Source organism: Poecilia reticulata, chromosome 13 (genome assembly GCF_904066995.2).
Source record: "Poecilia reticulata chromosome 13, P_reticulata-male-v2, whole genome shotgun sequence".
NCBI lineage: Eukaryota > Metazoa > Chordata > Actinopteri > Cyprinodontiformes > Poeciliidae > Poecilia > Poecilia reticulata.
This window is the reverse complement of record NC_088842.1, coordinates 4,446,658-4,465,839: the sequence shown is the minus strand read 5'-3', so window position 1 is coordinate 4,465,839 and position 19,182 is coordinate 4,446,658. Positions and strand designations below refer to the sequence as shown.

The 19,182-nt window shown below is 37.9% G+C and overlaps 1 protein-coding gene and 1 long non-coding RNA gene across 13 annotated transcripts in view; one reads left to right on the top strand and one right to left on the bottom strand.

Moving 5' to 3' along the window:
- Positions 1–19,182, bottom strand: part of robo2 (roundabout, axon guidance receptor, homolog 2 (Drosophila)) — a 525,042-nt gene that overhangs the window by 318,816 nt on the left and 187,044 nt on the right. The window lies entirely within an intron of this gene.
- On the top strand, positions 3,006–4,188 carry LOC145554629 (uncharacterized). 2 transcript variants are annotated; one of them, XR_014090618.1, is made up of 5 exons: positions 3,006–3,087; positions 3,177–3,288; positions 3,482–3,549; positions 3,628–3,743; positions 3,840–4,188. It is a non-coding gene; the product is annotated as an uncharacterized LOC145554629 (long non-coding RNA). The 2 variants fall into 2 exon arrangements; XR_014090617.1 differs by having other exon boundaries at positions 3,624–3,743.

Here is a 19,182-nt window from a genome sequence, read left to right as displayed (position 1 = left end):
TCTCGGTGCTTTCATTCAACAACTCAACAATTTTGCCCTTTTTTTGTATGAAATCTATTTTGCGGAGTCCATATTTCATTAGGTTTCCCACCTGAGTTGGTCTCATGACAGCATTCTTTGATTAATGCTCTCCTTGCCCAGCTTGTCAGTTGAGTTGGACGGCTGTTTCTCTGAGGGCACTAGACTGACTTTTGTACTGGTTGCACTGGTGTGTCCAACTCTTTTACTTAGATGCATCCGCACAAAGTTAGATACACCCAAAATTTCAACCACTTATCAATTTTACAGGTAAACTGTCATTGTCAAGCTAAGGTAACATTGACCTGTAAATGATTAATTAACAATCTAGTAAAAGTTAGTTTAAAAAAAATAAAAATAGCATTGAAAGAGCTTCTGTGAGCTGAAATGTACACATCTCAAGATAGATTCAATAAAAGAAAATCTAAATTAGACATTTTAGGAGCTAAATAACTTATGAACATCTCAAACCAAGCAGTCAAGCGCTAACAGAAGAAATGACTCGAGATCTTTTACCAAAGACGAAAGACAAATCCTATACCAGCAAAAATCTGACACTTTTGTGTACGTTTTGTGATTAAAGGAAGTTGCTGTCAGTGTTTTCTTCAGAGGTTTTTGTGTCGTTTCTTAAGTGGTTCTTGGAGCAGCGCCCCCACAGGTGAGGAGGTCAAGAGGCTTTTCAAACGGTTTGGTTTGTTTGACGCAGTGCAGAGTGAAAACAAACAACAGCTGAAAATGTAATAAGTTGCTATTTTGGTCCCCTACTGAACGCCCTACAACTAAAAGATTTTGTCCTAACAGTCTGAAAATTCTCTGAGATGTTCAAAATGTGGGATATTGTTTTAGTATTTCATCGTTTTTATAACTTTGTGCTTGGTGTGTTCTTTCATGTTTGGCTTTTTCGAGTAAAGGTGACATTATGCAAACGTACGCCCTACTTAGACACATTTTTTGTAAGGCCACTTATTGCCTTGTGTGCTTTACTTTGTGTCAATATAAAATCCCATTAAAATATATTCAAGTTTATTGTGACAAAGTAGGGACGTTTTCCCACAGGACAGACACTTTGGCAAGGCCAAAAAGAATAAAAAATTACATGATGCGGGATCAAATAGAGCATTTTATTTTAAAGCATCATTTATAATGCAACCTGATGAAAAAGAGGATGTTTGCTGTGCTGATGAACTGAACAAAGATTTTGTTCTAGTAGTTGGAGACATTGTGATTCAGTGCGAGTTGAAAGGAAGCCAGATTCCCCAACAGAAGAAAAGGAAGCAGCCATTTATCACCACTCTGCAACAGATTATAGAAAGAAAAAAATCAGCGCTTTGAAGATCAATTTTCACTTTGATGTTTAGCAGATCGTGTTAATTTGTGGTGCATTGTATCTGTACGAAAAAAAACGGGACAAAAACCCCCATCTTTGATGGATGTTGAGCAAAAACACAATCTTGCAGAGCTCCCCGTGGTTTGGCCTCATTCTATCACCTTTTGCTGTGAGCCGCCATGCAAATAAATGAGATGAAAATGCAGCATTGCTTGTTGTTTAAATATGGAAATAAGTGGTTTGACTAATATGCTTTGTTTCCTACTCTAATAGGCATCCGGCACACGAGACCCAGTTTCCCTAAAATACGTCTCGGTACACAGTAAAAAATGCTGGGTTATTTTCATAACCCAATTTCTGGGTTGAAGGTGTTGGGTCATAGGTTGGGTTAGTTTGACCAAATATTGGGTCAAAATTCATAACGCAAGAGTTGGGTCAGAAATTTACCGGAGGTTTACAGCTTGAACACTTCTGTTGGGTCAGGGGGTAAATTTACCCAATCGGTTGGGTTAAAGACGTAACTTGGAAGAAGCCACGCCCCTCTTCACAAGCCTCCATTTTCAACAAGACTGTGAACGTTGCATATCGGGCTTCTCGTCTACTTTGAAATAAGACATGGTAAATAAAAAGAACTTTACGATAACGTTTCAACGTGAATAGGGTTTTATAAATAAATAGATTTTTTTTCAAACATGTTTGATATTTATTTTTATGGTTATTTAAAATGTTTATTACGGTAGCTTGCTCTGACAAAGAGCTTCGGTGTACGGCTGTTGGGGAAAAAAAAAAGATGAAGGGGAAGGGCCCAAGTTGTCAAGTAAATTAAATTCAGTTGTTTAATATAACCTCAATCATATTTGTTAGTAACTTAACATGTTCAAATGTTTAAAAATCGATTTAGTTTTAAAAGGAATGATAGCTGACGGTTTGTCCCGATTTTCGCTGGGTGCAATATGCGCGCGCATCCTCAGCGGGTTTAGGCGACAACACCAGCAGTAATGGCGGAGGAGAGCGAGCAGAGCTTTAATAAATTGGGTATATTATGCTTTTTGAACATAAAATAACTTTTGCAAAGTTACTATAAATTAGTTGTGTGTCATTTATAATAACTATGTGCTCGGCTTATTAACATATAGCTTAATTACAAACATGCTCGGACGTGTTCGGACTTATCCGCTCCCCTGCTGCCGCTGGCTCGTCTCGCCCGCTCTGTCAGTTGACCTTGTCATCGTGTGCGGCTCGTTAAGCCGAGAGAGAACGACCGTCTCCCGGCACATTGCTTTCAAACTCCCGCTGGCTTTCGGCAACGAGTTAAAAGCAAAAATAAGACTATCTAATGTTAATGTTTGCTAATTTTATTATTATTGTTACTATTAATTACAAATACATTTATTTAAAGTTAGTGCTGAAAGTTATTCAGCACTAACTTAGTGTTTAAGTTAAGTTTTACTTCTAAATTAAATTATGTGTTATCTTATTTTATTAAGTGCTATATTTATTTTTAGGAACATAAAAATTACTCTGAACATTTGAAATTGCTGGCTAATTACAAGTTATTTGCAGTGGACACAGCTATAAGATTTAATTCAGTCATTCTTGAAGTTTGATTTGTGATTTTGTCTTTTCTGATAGATTTTGTAATTTTACATCCAGGATCTTCAGGAGAATTAAGCGAAACCCAAACTCTTCGTTCTCAACAAAGACCTTCTGTATGGCCAAGAACATGTGTCTGCTCCCTCAAGGTATTGAAGCTCAGAAGAAATGTTCTCTAAAATGTTTTCATGCTTTCTAGTTACTGAAACATTTTAAAACTAGCTTATGTTTGATACAGAAGAAGATGTAATCCTGCAGCTGCTGCCAGTACTCTGCCCTACTTACTCATTTGGGAGAAGTTTCAGACCCATCAACCTGGAGGTTCAGAAGGCTTCATTGATATCCAGTCTGTAAGTCAACATTAATCTCTGAATTATGCTCAAATTGTTTAAATAAGTGCATCACATTCAGTAGTGAGGTTTTGTGTTAAACTAGAATCAGTCAGAAATTAGTTTTTGAGAATGTACCTTTAAATTCACTAAAGGTGAATTTAAAGGTACATTCAATTGCATTTGTGTCTTCTCTCTCTTGTTCTCAACAGAGATCTTTTGTACGGCCAAGAAGAGGAAGGAGCGGCCATCTTCTCAACAACATGGATTTTCTCCCTTAAGGTATTGAAGCTCAAGAAATGTTTTCTAAACTGTTTTTAACATTTAACTTTTTAACACAAGCTTATGTTTGCCAGACAGGCAAGATGATGTAGCCCTGCAGCTGCTGCCAGTACTCCTCCCTACTTACGCATTTGGGAGAAGATTTTCAGACCCATCAACCTGGATGTTCAGAAGGCTTCATTGATATCCAGCCTGTAAGTCAACCTTCATCTCTGAATCATGCTCAAATTGTTAACTGTTTAAATAAGTGCATCACTAATGGTCTGTTTTTTCTGTCTTCTCTCCATCAGGTTGGGACAAACCTGGTGGCGCATCTACAAAATGCGACAACCCGTATGTCCTCATGCAGGGAGACAGGCAAAAATGCTAAAGTGTCGTTAAAATGCTCCTTGTTTAATGGCTGAAAGTTTTATTTGTAGTTTTTTTTTAAAACAGACTTTTTACAAGAAATGTTTTCTAATGTGTAGTAACAGATACTTCTGGAGTTGTAGCCAAATGAGTTAAAGTGATTTAACTATATATATATATATATTATATATATATACTTTTAAAACAACTTATGTTTTGTAACTTTTGCAGGTGAAATCTGCTGGCTCTATATATGCATCATGTGGAAATAAAAAGCTTTAAATTCATATGGTTTTTAATCCTGTTTTTATATAGTGAAATTTAAAATAAATCTTTTTTTTTTATTTTAACCCAACTATAGTGGTACAATAACCCTTATGTTGGGTTATGAGTTTCAACCCAATTTTGGGTCAATTTAACCCAACCTTTGGTCAGTTGCCATGACCCAATGTGCTGGGTCAAACCCTCAACCCAACCCAGTTGAGTTAAAACAACCCAGCGTTGGGTCGGTCCATATATGACCCAGCGCTGGGTTATGAATTGGGTTATTTTTAACCCAGCAGTTTTTACTGTGTACCGGCAATGCACATAATGTGTACAGGATGTTTACAACATCGGCGGCACAACAAATAAAAGGAAATTATGCCTAACATGCCATGTAACCATAAAGAAGTCTGAGTAGCAGGAGAGCATTTTCGTATTGACGACATCACAGATTTATGGGCTCTTATATGGCTTTTGTGTATTCATAGCTTTCAGGTCTGTTTGGTTTAATGTTCTTGTGCTGCCGGTGGGTGTTTGTGGCCTAGTGTGAGATCGGACTTCTTCAGTGCTCAGACTATAGGTATTTAATAGCTCTGCTGGGACAGGGGAGAAAGTGCTTCTTCAGCTCTCTTTAATGGAGAAAATTGAACAGGTTTCCCAGTCCTGCACTATAATGAGGGCCTCCCCTTGTTCCCCACTCTCTCCGCCACTCCCACCATCAGCTATACGTGCATCCCATAGTCTATTATTCACATACAGTTAGGGTCAGAGCGGCTGGCCGGTAATTATATCACTTTGACCACCTTTTGGTTTTTATTTTGTCACAGGGAGCTGCTCTTTATTGGGTGCAGGCCTTCCCTCGGGTTGTAAAAGCTGCAGCGCCCCTCCTCCCTCACCTCGGGACAGGGGCGCTGCCTGCCCACGATCAATATGCCACTATCGTTAACTGGATTTGTTGCCGTGGTGCTTTCTTATGAGCCAGCAATTAGAGTGCGAAGTGGCAAGGCCAGAGTACAGGAGGCTAGGGCCATGGAGGCCTGTCCCTCCGGAGGGGAGGGTTTAAGGGGGTAAGGGGGGGTGTCAGGGGCACGAGTCCACTTTTATTAAAGGTTGGAAAAGCTGCGACCCAGACTTTCTGTGTCTCCTGCAGCTGTGGGGAGTCAAAAATATATATGGGCAACAGTTCCCAAAGACAAGGAGAGGTCACAGGTGAGTCGTACAAAAGTAGAAATACCCGCTCAATTTTTCCATGTTTTCCCCAGAAAACTAAATGCTTTTTATTAGGATTTTGTATTCTAGTCCAACACAAAGTAGTGCAGCGTGTTCTCTAATAAACTTTTGACACCCTCAAAAAACTAACAGCACGCCCTGAAGACCAAGAACCGCCAGACTGATTGGGAACCAAAATTACAACATCTCTTACATTTTCATCTGATGAGGTTCACTTTCATGCTGCACTGTATCAAACCAACCAAACCTTTTGAAAACCTGTTTACCCCCTCAGTGGAGGGGGTAAACAGGTTTACCCCCTCAGTGGAGGGGGTAAACAGTGGAGGGCGCTGCACCAAGAACCACTGAAGGAAATGACACAAATCCCTCTGAAGAAGACACAGAGCGCAACTTTCTTCTTCACAAAATGCAACCAAAAATGGAGTGTCAAATTCTAGCGGTTTGTCTTTGGTACTTTCTCCCACTAGTGTTGAACACATGCTTGTTTTGGTTGTATTTACCCAGAATGCCCTGAACATATGCCCTGCGCGACAGACTGGCGACCTGTCCAGGGTGACCCCCTCTCGCCCGGAACGTTAGCAGGAGATAGGCACCAGCACCAGCACCCCTCCCAACCCCACTAAGGGACAAGGGTGTAAAGAAAATGGATGGATGCCCTGAACATATGCATTCAAAACGTGTCAGAGTTCACTTCAACTGAACAGACCTAGGTTTGTAGACTGACTAGAATTTGCTTTTCCAGTCCGCATCAGAGCTTAATTGTGTATTCACACCTCCCCAAGCAATCTGGACTTTCTAGGCAAATTAACTAGAGTTTGATTAAGGTAGACTAATCTGGAACAGCTCTGGATGCACCATTATACAATAGAAGTCTGGTCTTGATGGTGTAGAGACAAGAATAACATAATTGTTGCAACAAAGCCTTATGGCTTCTTATGAAGTCTGCTTTGCAGCCACGTAGAGGACACAGTAACGATAGAGGATGGCGTTCTGGCCAGATCAGACCAACACTGGTCTGTCCTACCTGCTAAACATCATGTATTTGGAAGGTGGCATTGAACTAAAGTACCCAGAGAGAACTCACACATTTACAGGGAGAACATTACAGGCGGTCGGATCGCCGGCGATCTGAGTTGCATGTAAATATTTTTCAAATGCCGGTAGAATTCGAACCATGTAAGGTAGAGCAATTTTTTTTTTTTTTTTTTGCATATAAAACCGTAAGAATTTTTACTTACTTTTCCAACAATCCACATGTCCCAGAAGCGTTACATGGCCGCATTACGACTTCACAGATTTATAGTAAACGGAGGAACCAAACACATCCATATAGATGGATATCCATTCGCTATATCCATCTATATGGTTTTTAGATCTGCGCAATCACTTCCTGGTTTGGATCTCCCATTCTCACGTCGACAGCATAAGATATCGTGAGATATTTTCACAGGACTTCATTTCCCGTCGGACTTTATTTACGGGTACAAAATGCTGTACCATACACATTGTCCCACGTATACAGCGTACCTGCACCCATAGACATTAATACGTAGACGCCTCATGGAGCGGGCGGACCCGTTGCTGCGATACGTAACAGCGTCCGCCAGATTGAATGTGGAATATGTGCCAGTAAGCTAATACAAGTGAATGGACCGAACTTTATAAAGTGCCGTTCTACAAAGTATTTTAAGTTAATACCTGCCATTGACACATTTTCTCACACACATTAATATATTTGGCAATCAAAGAAATTACTAAAGACAGAGGTTCTAACTTTTGATGTGATTATTTAATTGTTTTGGGGCATTTCTGAATAAAGAGCACAATGTTTTATTTGATAGAAATGATTCTGATAATTTTTATATTGAATTGATGAACAGACACACTTTTACAGTGTTTTATTAAAGAATATATTTACATAATTCCATAATTTAATGTACATTTAACATTTCAAAACAAGAAACAAATTTTCCTGTATTTATTTTTTACACGTTATTGAGAAATGCCTTTTGATTTATAAATCAGTCATTGTCAAACATTAAACTACATATTTTTCTTACTTTTTTCCAGAGAATAAATATTTATTACAGTATGTCAACTCTGCTATTGACAGCAAAGAGTGAAAATAATTCTAACAGTAAATTATTTTTATTTCATTACATAAGGTACATTAATACACTAATACTTCAGATTGAGATATTTAAAAATACACACAAAGTGAGAAAGAATAAAACATTTATTTATTATACTGGGGACACTGGCCACAGGCTTCAGTCTGCTGGTCACACTGGGAGAACTCCAATGACTTCTGAGACGTCCTTGTTCACAGGCTAAGGCCAAGGATAAAAGAGAAATTATCCGAAAGTGTAATAGAAAATGCATATGTTTCGTATATGTTTCTTTCACATTCAGAAAAAGACATTTTCAGCATATTGGGCTCTGACTCGTAGCATCTTTATAGCTAAATACCGACATGGTGAAGCTGAGTTGGGAAACAGAGACTGAAGAACAGCAGCTTCAGCTCTGATCCTGACCCATCTTTCCACACTAAATCCTCTGGTTTTTAATTAACTTCTCCTCTAATAGCGGTTTTTCACCAGCTCTCTCTCATTAGAAAACAGTATGAAAGCATTAGCTGCTTTTACGTACGACTCAACGCTCCATGAAGCGTCTACGTATTGATCTATGCCTGAACCACCTCTGAGGAAGTGGTGTACAAAACGAAGCCACGTGTGCTGTACATGTTTTTTTTTATTTTTTATTTTCTAGATCTTTATTGAGAAACAGTAACGGCACGAACGGGACACAAATAGCATACATTGTCGTAAAATGTCCACCACAATATACAAAGTCTATATGACACGCACATTTCTTTTCTGGCTTTGGATAGATGTTATAAACTTGGCAGTATGTGAAAAACTAACTTCTGCAAAAAATCTAAATACAAGTTCTATGGTTCAGAAGGCCCCTGTGCAGATTTTTGTATTGACAAATTTGGTAAATAAGATTAGGAAATTGTTATATTTGCAATATATTGGAAAAAAATTATGAACCGAATTACGTTTTGGGGGATTTTTTTTGCAGTTTTTAGCATTTTATTTAGTTGTTATGGATTAATAACATATAAATTGTGAAAGACCTGGATTTAAGGATTGTATTGATGTATTGGTTATTGAAATGCTACAAATAATGGCTGTGCAACATCCAAAAATGTAAAAAATAAGCTCATGCGAACCTTTATAATTGTAGCCATAAAACTCCTAAAATATTCATCCATTCGTTTAAAATAATTTCACAACAACATAAAAAAAAGATGAAGGTTAAATATTTTGGCTCAGTGATAATTTGAGAATCAATGCTTTTATTGTGTCGGGGAACACAAGTCGACTGCTGACACACTTTAGGATGTTTGAGCTGTTTGAGCAAGAAAACAGAAGAATAATAGATTAAGTTAAAATGAAGAAATCTGGTTACACCACAGAACTATAAGGCGGTCACATCTAGACTAATAAAAGGAGATTCTGATTGTGCTGAAAACTCTCTGTTGTTACAACATAAACTCGACTCAGCAGCATTTGGTTTCTGGCTGTGTCTCAATGTGTCTCCACTGTTGCCCTCCCGTCACAGCGCTGACCCACGGTCCAAGCACTTCTGAGGAGCCTGCTGACTGTTGGCAAGGAGAACACAGAAGCTGAATGATTAAATATTAGTCCAGGCTTTGTACCTGGTTACTGATTATCATGTACATCGCTAATCCCTTCTTGACCATCCTCTTATCCTCTGATAATTTCCTCACCTATCCAGCAGGATGAAGCTGGTAATTAAAAAAATAATAATAAAATAAAATACATTTTTTCTGCCATCAATGAAAAACTGTCTGACAGACGATTTACATTAAATGTTTGTTTTTTTTTGACAAATCTACTAAGACAATCAAAATTAATGGGATTAATTTGAATTAATTCATTTTAAAAAAAGTTTAAGGATTTGATGTATTAGTGCTGTGTGGGAGACTGAACTACAATTTCCCTGAGGGTAAATCCCAAAGGGATGAATAAAGTTTCTATCTATCTATCTATCTATCTATCTATCTATCTATCTATCTATCTATCTATCTATCTATCTATCTATCTATCTATCTATCTATCTATCTATCTATCTATCTATCTATCTATCTATCTATCTATCTATCTATCTATCTAAGAGCAGGACCACAGGGAGGAGGCAGAGTAGCTCAATTTTTTTCATAGATTGGCTAATATAGCTACGTTTCCACTGACCATACAAGTGCACAATTTGACATTTTGAAAATAAATTTGTTCAACGGAAACTCAGCAATTTCGAAAGATCTAATTGTTCCATAAAAGGTTTTGGCATCTTTTTTTTTACTGTATCGTAATTGGTTTATTCTTGCAAAACTGCAATGGAAACACTTTTTCTGCATTACAAAGTCACATGGTCAACAACTAGATGTTTGCACGGGCGCAAACCCCAAAGAAGATGACGACAGGAAGTGATCTTATTTAATGGAAACACTGCAAATGCAAAATGGTGTTTAAGCTTCCCCTTTTTAGACACATAAATGAACCAGATCATTTAAATGAACTAATCCACATCAACATTTCTGGTGGTGCACCTTTAAATACACAAACTATGTGAATGAGTCCTGAATTCAGACTGGAAACAAAAGTAAATCTTCAATCTGTCCAGCAGGAACTAAGTTGCTTTAAGGCAGAGTACCTCCCATGTTCAACTCGCTGTCTGACTGCTGTGCTAGCAGCTTAAAGCCTCCAAAAAGCAAACAGAATGAGTGTGTGGGCATGTGGCCTTGGGTAAACATCATTATTTGGATTTTACTACACTGGCCCTGGTGTGCTGTTTTGCTGGCCTTCACACTTTATCGTCTGCTATTGAGGTCTAAGACATAAACTCAAACGGGGTCATCTGTGCTGGGGAAAGCATCAGATTCTTATCCAGCACAAAAGAAACAGAGATATAGATGAGAAAGAGACAGCTGTAAACAGCCATATTATAAAACTGGATAGCATTAGCATTAGTAAACTGTACAGCATCTTGCGTCATAATGACAAGATGCTATTACGCTGTGCTTCGGTTAAAAAGAATGATCACATTTTCAATAATGCCCTCACCTGAGTAAATCTGCTTTGTTGCAAAAGAAATCCAATCTGGAGAACCTCAGGACTTGCAGGATGCAAATAGGTAGAATATTATTTGTAAGTGTGTCAATTTGTTTTCAATAACTGCTAAATGAGAACGTGTGAAATCGATTGGCTTCTCAAACTGCCAGTCCAGATAGAGTCAAATGTGTCCACATAGTACCACAATGAGATTCCAGTGGATTGTTATTAAGCTCTTGCCATCTTGGAGACCAAAAAGCGGATACGGGAGAAAACAAGAAAGGATGTGCAGGTCAAAAACGATCGCAACAATTTAAACGTGGCGAGGAGCTCCAGTTGAGCTCAATGATTTCTGTGCAACAGTGTCATCCAAACCCCTTGCAGAAAAAAAAGGGCCCGTTTTAATAAGGCTCCTTGTTCTGAAACTACCTATTGATTTTCAGTGCGGCGGGTTGTGGGGTGGCAACCTGCTCTGGTTCCCGGCTCTCACAAAAGCTAAATTGAGCCATTTAGAAACCGGGTATGTCTATAGACACTCCTGGTCAGCTCTGACACCCCCAGCCAATTTGTTTCCATCAGGTGGAACTTTTTTTTTTTTTTCCCCAGGAGCTGCAGTTTCACCACAGACCCGCTGCTGAAGAGTCTGGCAGGTAGTCTGTGACTTCCTGCCATATTCCTGCATGGATTGAGGTCTCAATCATTTGTGGTTTTGTCAGTGTTGTCAATCAATTAAAAAAATTAATCATTAATCACCCTCTATCACTGTGATTAATCATGACTAATCACTATGCCTAACTTTGTAAGCTTGAAATAAAAATATTCACACAGTTATGGTACTTGCAGGAATGGTGCCCTTGTCAAATAAATTTAAATTCAAGTCATTATCTGTTTTTTTATTATTATTTGTAGCAGAAAACAGGTAACATAGTCTCCCAGTAATCAACAGCAAGTAAAGAAAACTTACTCCACACATGCATACAATTTGGCGATTTATGCATACAATTATGTTTGGCGATTCAGGCCAAAAATAACCAATCAGAGTCCAGATTAGTGTCTTAGAACGGTTAATAATCCTCATGTACTCGCTGCTAAATGTGCCAATAGTGGAGAAACAACTTCCTGTTACAGAAAATCTGTTTTTCCACCATGAGCAGTGCTCACACTAATTAGCTTGAACATTAATGCTAGCTACAGGGTAGCTAGCAGCTAGCAGAGCAGCGCCACACAGAGGGGCAATTGACCCACCCCCTGGTTCTGATTGGTTGTTCCTAGATAGCACTGGGAGAACTGGGAGAAGGCAGAGGAGCTGGATTTATTTTCACAGATTACCTGCTTTAGAGCATACTGTCAGGACAGTGATGGCTTCAACAAATAGGATAAACTGCAGGCTACTTTTCAGATTTTAAAAGACTGCTGGCGTCTCTACCAAAGCACAGTTAAAGAGGCTAAAAGGGAATATTTGGAAAATATCATTTCCTCAAACAGCCATAACCCACGTGTTTTATTTAATACCATTGACTCTGTACTTAATATTCCACAGAATGCCTGTTTGGAAGCTTCTCCTGACATGTGTGATAATTTGCTGCGTTTCTTTATTGAAAAGGTTGGTAGTACCTCTTATCACAGCTCCTGACTCTGACCCCTCTGTTTCGGTCCCTTGCTCTGCTGCTTTCAAACAGTTTGAGCCTGTGACTGTTTCACTTTTAGAGGACGTGGTTGGCCGCATTAAGCCATCAGGTTCCCCCCGTGATCCTGTCCCTCCACAATTTTTTAAAGATATTTTATCTAGCATAGTGCAGCCCGTTCTTGCAATTATAAATAGCAGTCTGTCCTCAGATATGGTGCCCTCTAGTTTTAAACATGCAGTAGTGCAGCCCTTGCTTAAAAAACCTGGCCTTGATCCTACTGCTCTGGCAAATTATCGGCCTATTTCTAAGCTGCCTTTTCTTTCTAAGGTTTTAGAAAAAAATTGTGTACTGTCAGCTGAAACAGTTTTTAGATGACAATGGCATTCTGGAGGTTTTCCAGTCAGGTTTTAAAACTCTTCATAGCACAGAATCTGCTTTAATAAGAGTTCTTAATGACATCCTTCTTGCATGTGATTCTGAAAACCATGTTGTTCTAATTTTACTTGACCTAACTGCTGCCTTTGATACAGTAGACCATGACATTTTAATATCGAGATTACACCACTTTGTAGGTATTGATGGCACTGTTCTTAAATGGTTTAGGTCTTACCTGGAGGAGAGAACTATTTCCGTGAAAATTATTGACTCTGAATCAACTGCTGCTTCAATGCCTTATGGTGTCCCGCAGGGCTCAATTCTGGGCCCTCTGCTTTTCTCACTTTATTTACTGCCTCTGGGTTCTATACTTAGGAAACATGGGATCTCATTTCATTGTTACACTGATGATTGTCAGATTTATTTTCCCCTGAAGCAGAAGGATGTCCATTCCGTTAAACATCTCCTGATGATATTAAAGCTTGGTTGGCCTTGAACTTTTTAAATTTTAATGAAAAGAAAACAGAAGTGATTGTGTTTGGACCCAGTGGCTCCTGTGAGTCCTCCTCTGTTGACCTGGGACCCTTGGAGGTATATTTTAAACCCGTTATTATAGATCTTGGTTTTAAGATGGACAGTGATTTTAAATTGGACAGCCAAATCAGAGCCATGGTTAAGTCCAGCTTTTATTATTTAAGGCAATTGGCGTCAGTGAAATCTTTTCTTTCCAGGCAGCATTTTGAAACAGTGATCCACGCTTTTATTTTGACTCGGTTGGATTACTGCAACTCACTTTATCTGGGACTCAGTCAGTCGCTGCTCTCACGTCTGCAGTTGGTTCAGAATGCAGCTGCACGACTTTTAACAGGAACTCGAAAGAGGGAGCATGTGACCCCTGTCCTGGCCTCACTTCACTGGCTGCCTGTATATTTTAGGATTCATTTTAAAATTCTTATGTTTGTTTTTAAATCACTGCATAATCTTGCCCCGGCTTACCTCTCTGAGCTCCTTCACCCCTTCGTTCCCTATCGGTCACTCAGGTCAGCAGATCAGCTGCTCTTAGAGGTACCGAGATCCAGGAGGAAGCTCAGAGGGGACAGGGCTTTCTCTGTCATTGGCCCAATGACAATGACATTGGGCCATTGTCAGAGAGGCCCCTTCACTGTCCACTTTTAAAGCTCGTCTTAAAACCCATTTATTTTACTTGGCTTTTAACACCAGCGGGATCTAGTTTTAAACTGTATGTTTTTGTTTTTAAACTGTAAGAGATTTTTTAGTTTATTTTAGTTCTTTTAAAAAAAAATTATTGTTATGTTGTGTTTTACTGTACAGCACTTTGTATCAGCTGTGGTTGTTTTAAAGTGCTTTATAAATAAAGTTGGATTGGATTGGAAATATGTAAAAAGACATTTTTTACATATTTACGAGCTGCAGCTTTAAAGGATTATGACTTTTTTAATGAATGCAACTGCATTTAATTGGATGAAAAAATAGAAGAAGCTAAAGCTAATACACCACGATACTAACATCTGGGTAGATGTCCACACTCAAACCATTTTGCCGTTTTTAGAGACAGCTGGTTAGCTTTCTGTCACAGACATGGTGGCCTAATGATCTGTCTGCTGTTATTAAAGGGGAAAACATAATCTTGAAAGTTTCTGTGCGCTACCTATATACATTTACTTCCATAAGTAAATGCATGGTAAGTAAATAATAACACAGATACTACAACATCCTTTAACTCTAGGTGGTGTAATGCAAAGCTGAGTGCCTCAAATCAACAGCAACTGAGATTATTTACAAGTGGACAACGCTGTTGCAAGTTTTCCCAAGAGGAAACATTCCGGGAGGTTCCACCTAAGGTCAGACTGTGCAATCAGGGAAAAAAAAAAAAGAGTAATGTGAGGTCATCCGTCTGATAGGTGAAGCTTGGCCAAAAGCAGTTCATGAAACGGTGCAATGATCCCATGCACAGCAGCAAATCTACAGCAGAATGGCAGAGATGAAGAAAGATTAAAGATTAAAGATTGAGGTCTGAACTCAGTCCAAGTACAGACCTCAATCAGAACAAAATGCAGCAGGTGAACCTTAACAGAGCTCAGCTGAGTAAAAATAAATGCCAGGAAACGTCAGTGAAAGAAAGCAAGTTTGTAAAGAAAAGTGAGCCAATATTCCTGCACAACGGTGAGATGGATGAGGTCACGACTGGGTCGTTACTTCAACTTATTACAGCTAAAGGCTCTACAAGCTAAAGTCTAGATTTTAGTTTCACTAGAGAGTCTAATGTGGAAGGTTTTATCACTGGTCTTAGGTTGAACAGAATTTTAAGACCTTTTAAGGATCAGATTTCTTAAATAATGTTTATCTAGAGACCATGTTGAACTGAAACAATGGGAGACACTTTTAGCATGTAAGAGTTCCTATGCTGGTGAACCTGCATAGAAAATAGTGTCAAACAACAAAGCAACAACCATCCAGCTTCTAATTACAACATTGATGCCAGTGTAGCTGGTAGTGCCAACTGCTTGGTGACCTGTAATAGTTCACTGGCTGAATCTAACCTGTTCTAATGTTCTGGACTGGCCAGCAATGGTCAACAGAAAGTCCAAAATCAAACCTTCACTGGGTGTTCATTTTAAAATTTATTTCCAAACATGGCAAGTTTCATTTAAATGGCTTCACTTCTCATTGTTTGCTAAATTAGCACTAACTCATCCAGTCAGAGAAGGTTAACAACTTGAAGAGTTTTTCTTTTCTAGGTGAGTGAGACAGCATCAGTGTCTGATCTCCCAGCCATCCCAGACAAAACAGTTTACAAGCAGTTACTGTACATTACTTGAACAACATTCTGTTTTATTTATACAGAGAAAATACAATACATACTGTTAAATAATTCCAAAAATAAAGAAAGTGTGGTATATTTAGACTTATTCTCATAGATTTTATAGCTAATTACTATTTGAAAGCCCTACTGACAGGCTCATAGTCTACACCTGCTGTCAGCTCTCTGTATTATCTTTGCTTAAGAGGAAACGTAAAGTAAAGCCTCTTCTAAAATGGGCATGGCATTAAAGGGTTCTTTACTCGTATGTCCCAACAAAATTTGTCTCCATTTTTAGATTCTGCATAGATATTTTCCGTTATTTGGAAGCACTGCAGGGAAGGTACAAGCACTATTTTGCGCTAGCGATTTGATTGGCAACAGATTGGATTTGTTGACTGGCCTGTGGACTTACATCAACATTTCAATTTGCTACATGACCGTAGCAGCTGGCGAGCTGCAAATTGATAATTTCATATTCAAATATTATGGTCCAAAGCATTAATTGTGGGGGGCGGGGTTAGAGCACCCACAGTGTCAACGGGATGGGGCAACATACTAATCGCACCAGCACTAGCACTTTTTGAATGAAAAGATGGAAGAACTGCCATGTTTTTCATGTTTGTTGTTTTTGGTAACAATTTATTTGATGTGGTGTGAATAAGACTGACATGACACCGTCATAAACATGACATAACACCTGTCGTGAACATGGGTAAGTCTTCATGAATGTTTAAGACTGTTGTCATAAATGTCATTTGGTAAATCACGACACTTTTAATACAAAGTTGACATTATTCAATATTTCTTTTTTATGACAACTTGATATTAACCTAAACAAAAATGTCTGTTATGACAACTTGACATTAACCAAGAACCATCATATGTCATAAATATGTCATAATAGTAGTAATAATGATGTCATTAAGTGTTATTACACTGTCAAAAGCTTTAACAGTAATAAATATTTCCCCTACCTGAAATAAAGCAGAACAAATAGGACCAACAATAAAGATTTCATTAAGCTTTATTACACTGTCAAATGATTTAATAACAGTCATTAATAATTCCTCTTACATTAAGTGGAACAAGTAGCAGCAGAGTTGAAGGTGTCATTAAGTGTTATTACAGTGTCATTAATATGATCTCTTACCTCAAGTAAAGTGAGACAAGTTATAAAGATGTCATTAATTGTCATTACAGTCTCAAATGCTATATTAACAGAGTCATTAATGTTAGCTTTTACCTCAAGTAAAGTGAAACAAGTAGCAACAGTCATAAAGATGTCATTAATTGTCATCACAGTGTCAAGTGCTATATTAACATAGTCATTAATGTTAAGTCTTACCTCAAGTGAAGTGGAAAACACTGGACTACTTATAACTACCATCATAGCTGTAGAACAAACCCTTTGTACATTTTAATAAAACAAAGGATTACTTGTTCTTCAAACAGATGGTTTAACTTCTAGTCAGTATACTGAAACTCTGAAATACTGATTGAAAAACAAAAACAGAATTACTTAATCTTTAACTTAATAAAATAGGTTCTTTCAATAAGCCTAAGATTTTTTGATATAATTGTGTCAGCCAGTTCCTTCGTTATAGTCTTCCTGTAATGCTCTGAGAATAGGGAGATCTTTTTCTTGTCTTAATTTCCTGGAAGCAACTCTTTAAAGGTGTCCGGAAATGCTCAGAAATTATCGTTGTTCTTGCAATGGTTGTGGTCAATGTTAATCATGGTGAAAACCTTTTCATGAATTCAAACTTAGTGAATCTCTTCTGGACATCCTCATAGTGGGTGATGACTCAATCCACTGTGGTCACTTAAAAAAAGGAACAAAAACAAATAAACAAAAAATGTAATGTGATCTTAATTCAGCATTTATTTTAATACCATTCCAAAAATGTCCTTTGCTGCACACTGTCAGAATGGTAGACTGGCAGACAAATGTCTAGTTAACATGACTGGTTTTTATAAAGTGCAATATAATTATTTCTTAATACAAGTAGCATAATAACTGGAGCTGAACAAAATTATTCTGGATTAAGAATAATCAGATACTGATTAAGTATTTGTTTGGCAGAAACTCACACAGCCTGTTGTTATTCAGAATGCATCATTTAATGTATTGTTTTAGGCACATGAGTGTATCTTTTCACTTAATGAGCATTCAAAATTATTTACAACCAGATACTCTGGCTTATGGCTTAAGAAGTTTATTAATAAATAAATTGATTAAACACCAGTTTTACATTTGACAACAATTAGTTGCCTAAAACGTAGCTTGTTAACTTAACTGGTGGATGTTGATTTCTGCTCCCTCTTCCCCACTTACCTGTCTCCTCACACTCCCTTCACCTGGAGAAAATAGTAACACAAAAATGATTTACCTAATTTTCTTGGGGAATATTGCATCTGCTTCTTTCTCTTTGGTCAAACAGGGACTTCTTTCTCTGGTGGCTGGTCCTCATGATCATACTCCACACCTGTTGCATGTCTTCATTAGTCACCTTTGTCCATCCCATTCCCCACCATGGGTCTTCATGTGGCTAAAGTTGCCAAGCAAAGAACACAAGTACCATGTCACATCAGCCGAGTTGCTAAATAATGCACATAAAGGATAACTTTGACTAACAAATTAGCTTTTAATTTGTTAGATTTAAATTGGAGGGAAAAAAACCTCCAAAAGACCTGTCTGTCTTTAAAATATGTTTAATATTAAGGTCTAATATTGCAGTAAGGGAATTTAATAACTTTAGCTAACATTAACTAACAGCAAGGTAGGATTGGCTTGAATTGCTCATAGCTAACATTACAAAGAAGGAGAACATAGTCAAGGTTATTTTCTCAAAGAAAATGTAAAGTTAATAAGACACATACCTCATATGTATTAGGTGTCAAACTTCGACTTCTTTTTAAACAGGAGGTCTGGCCGTTATAACTTGCATTAGGTTGGACCCACAAGATGGAAGACTTCTTCACTGCACGCCTGTTCGTGCACTGCAGCCTCTCACTGCTGTAGATGGTGTATTGCACCACTTTAAATAGCCTTAAATAATGTTTCAAATGCAAAGTTCATAAGTGCTTTGCAGACACCTTGCTGTAAAACTTCAGATCAATTAGAAATTTAAGACTAAACAAAATGGAAGAGCAATATAATATTATCAGATAAAGCTACATCATTTTTAAAGTTTAATTGGTAATATAACAAATTTAACAAATTTATGACAGATCACGACTTCCTGGTTAATGTCAAGTTGTCAACAAAGACATTTCTGTCTAGGTTAATGTCAAGTTGTCATAATGAAGACATCTTTGTCAAAGTTAATGCCAAGTTGTCATAACAAAGACATTTTGAATAATGTCAACTTTGTATTAAAAATGTCATTATTTACTGAATGACACTTTATGACAACAGTCATAAATATTCATGAATATTCATGATAGGTGTTATGTCATGTTTATGACAGTGTCTGTCAGTCTTATTCACACCCTGTCAAATAAAGTGTTACCTTGTTTTTCTATGTTTTTTCTTAAGCCCCTTTCTCTACAGGCTGGTTCTAGTCAGTCCCAGTCAGATTCATCTCCATTTGCAGATTCACCGCTGCTCCTCCTCCTTTTTTTGGAACCACTTCATTTGGTGGAACTAGCTGAGCCAAGCAGGCTATTGCGTGCAAGCAACTTGATTGGCAGCAGACTGCATTTGTTGATTATGCTGTAAATTTCCATCAATGGAGAAGCAAAGTTGGTAGTTGCGGAAGAGAACACAGCGTCAACTGGGCGTGGAAATATGCAACGACAAAAAGTAGAGAGATTTCGGAGAAAC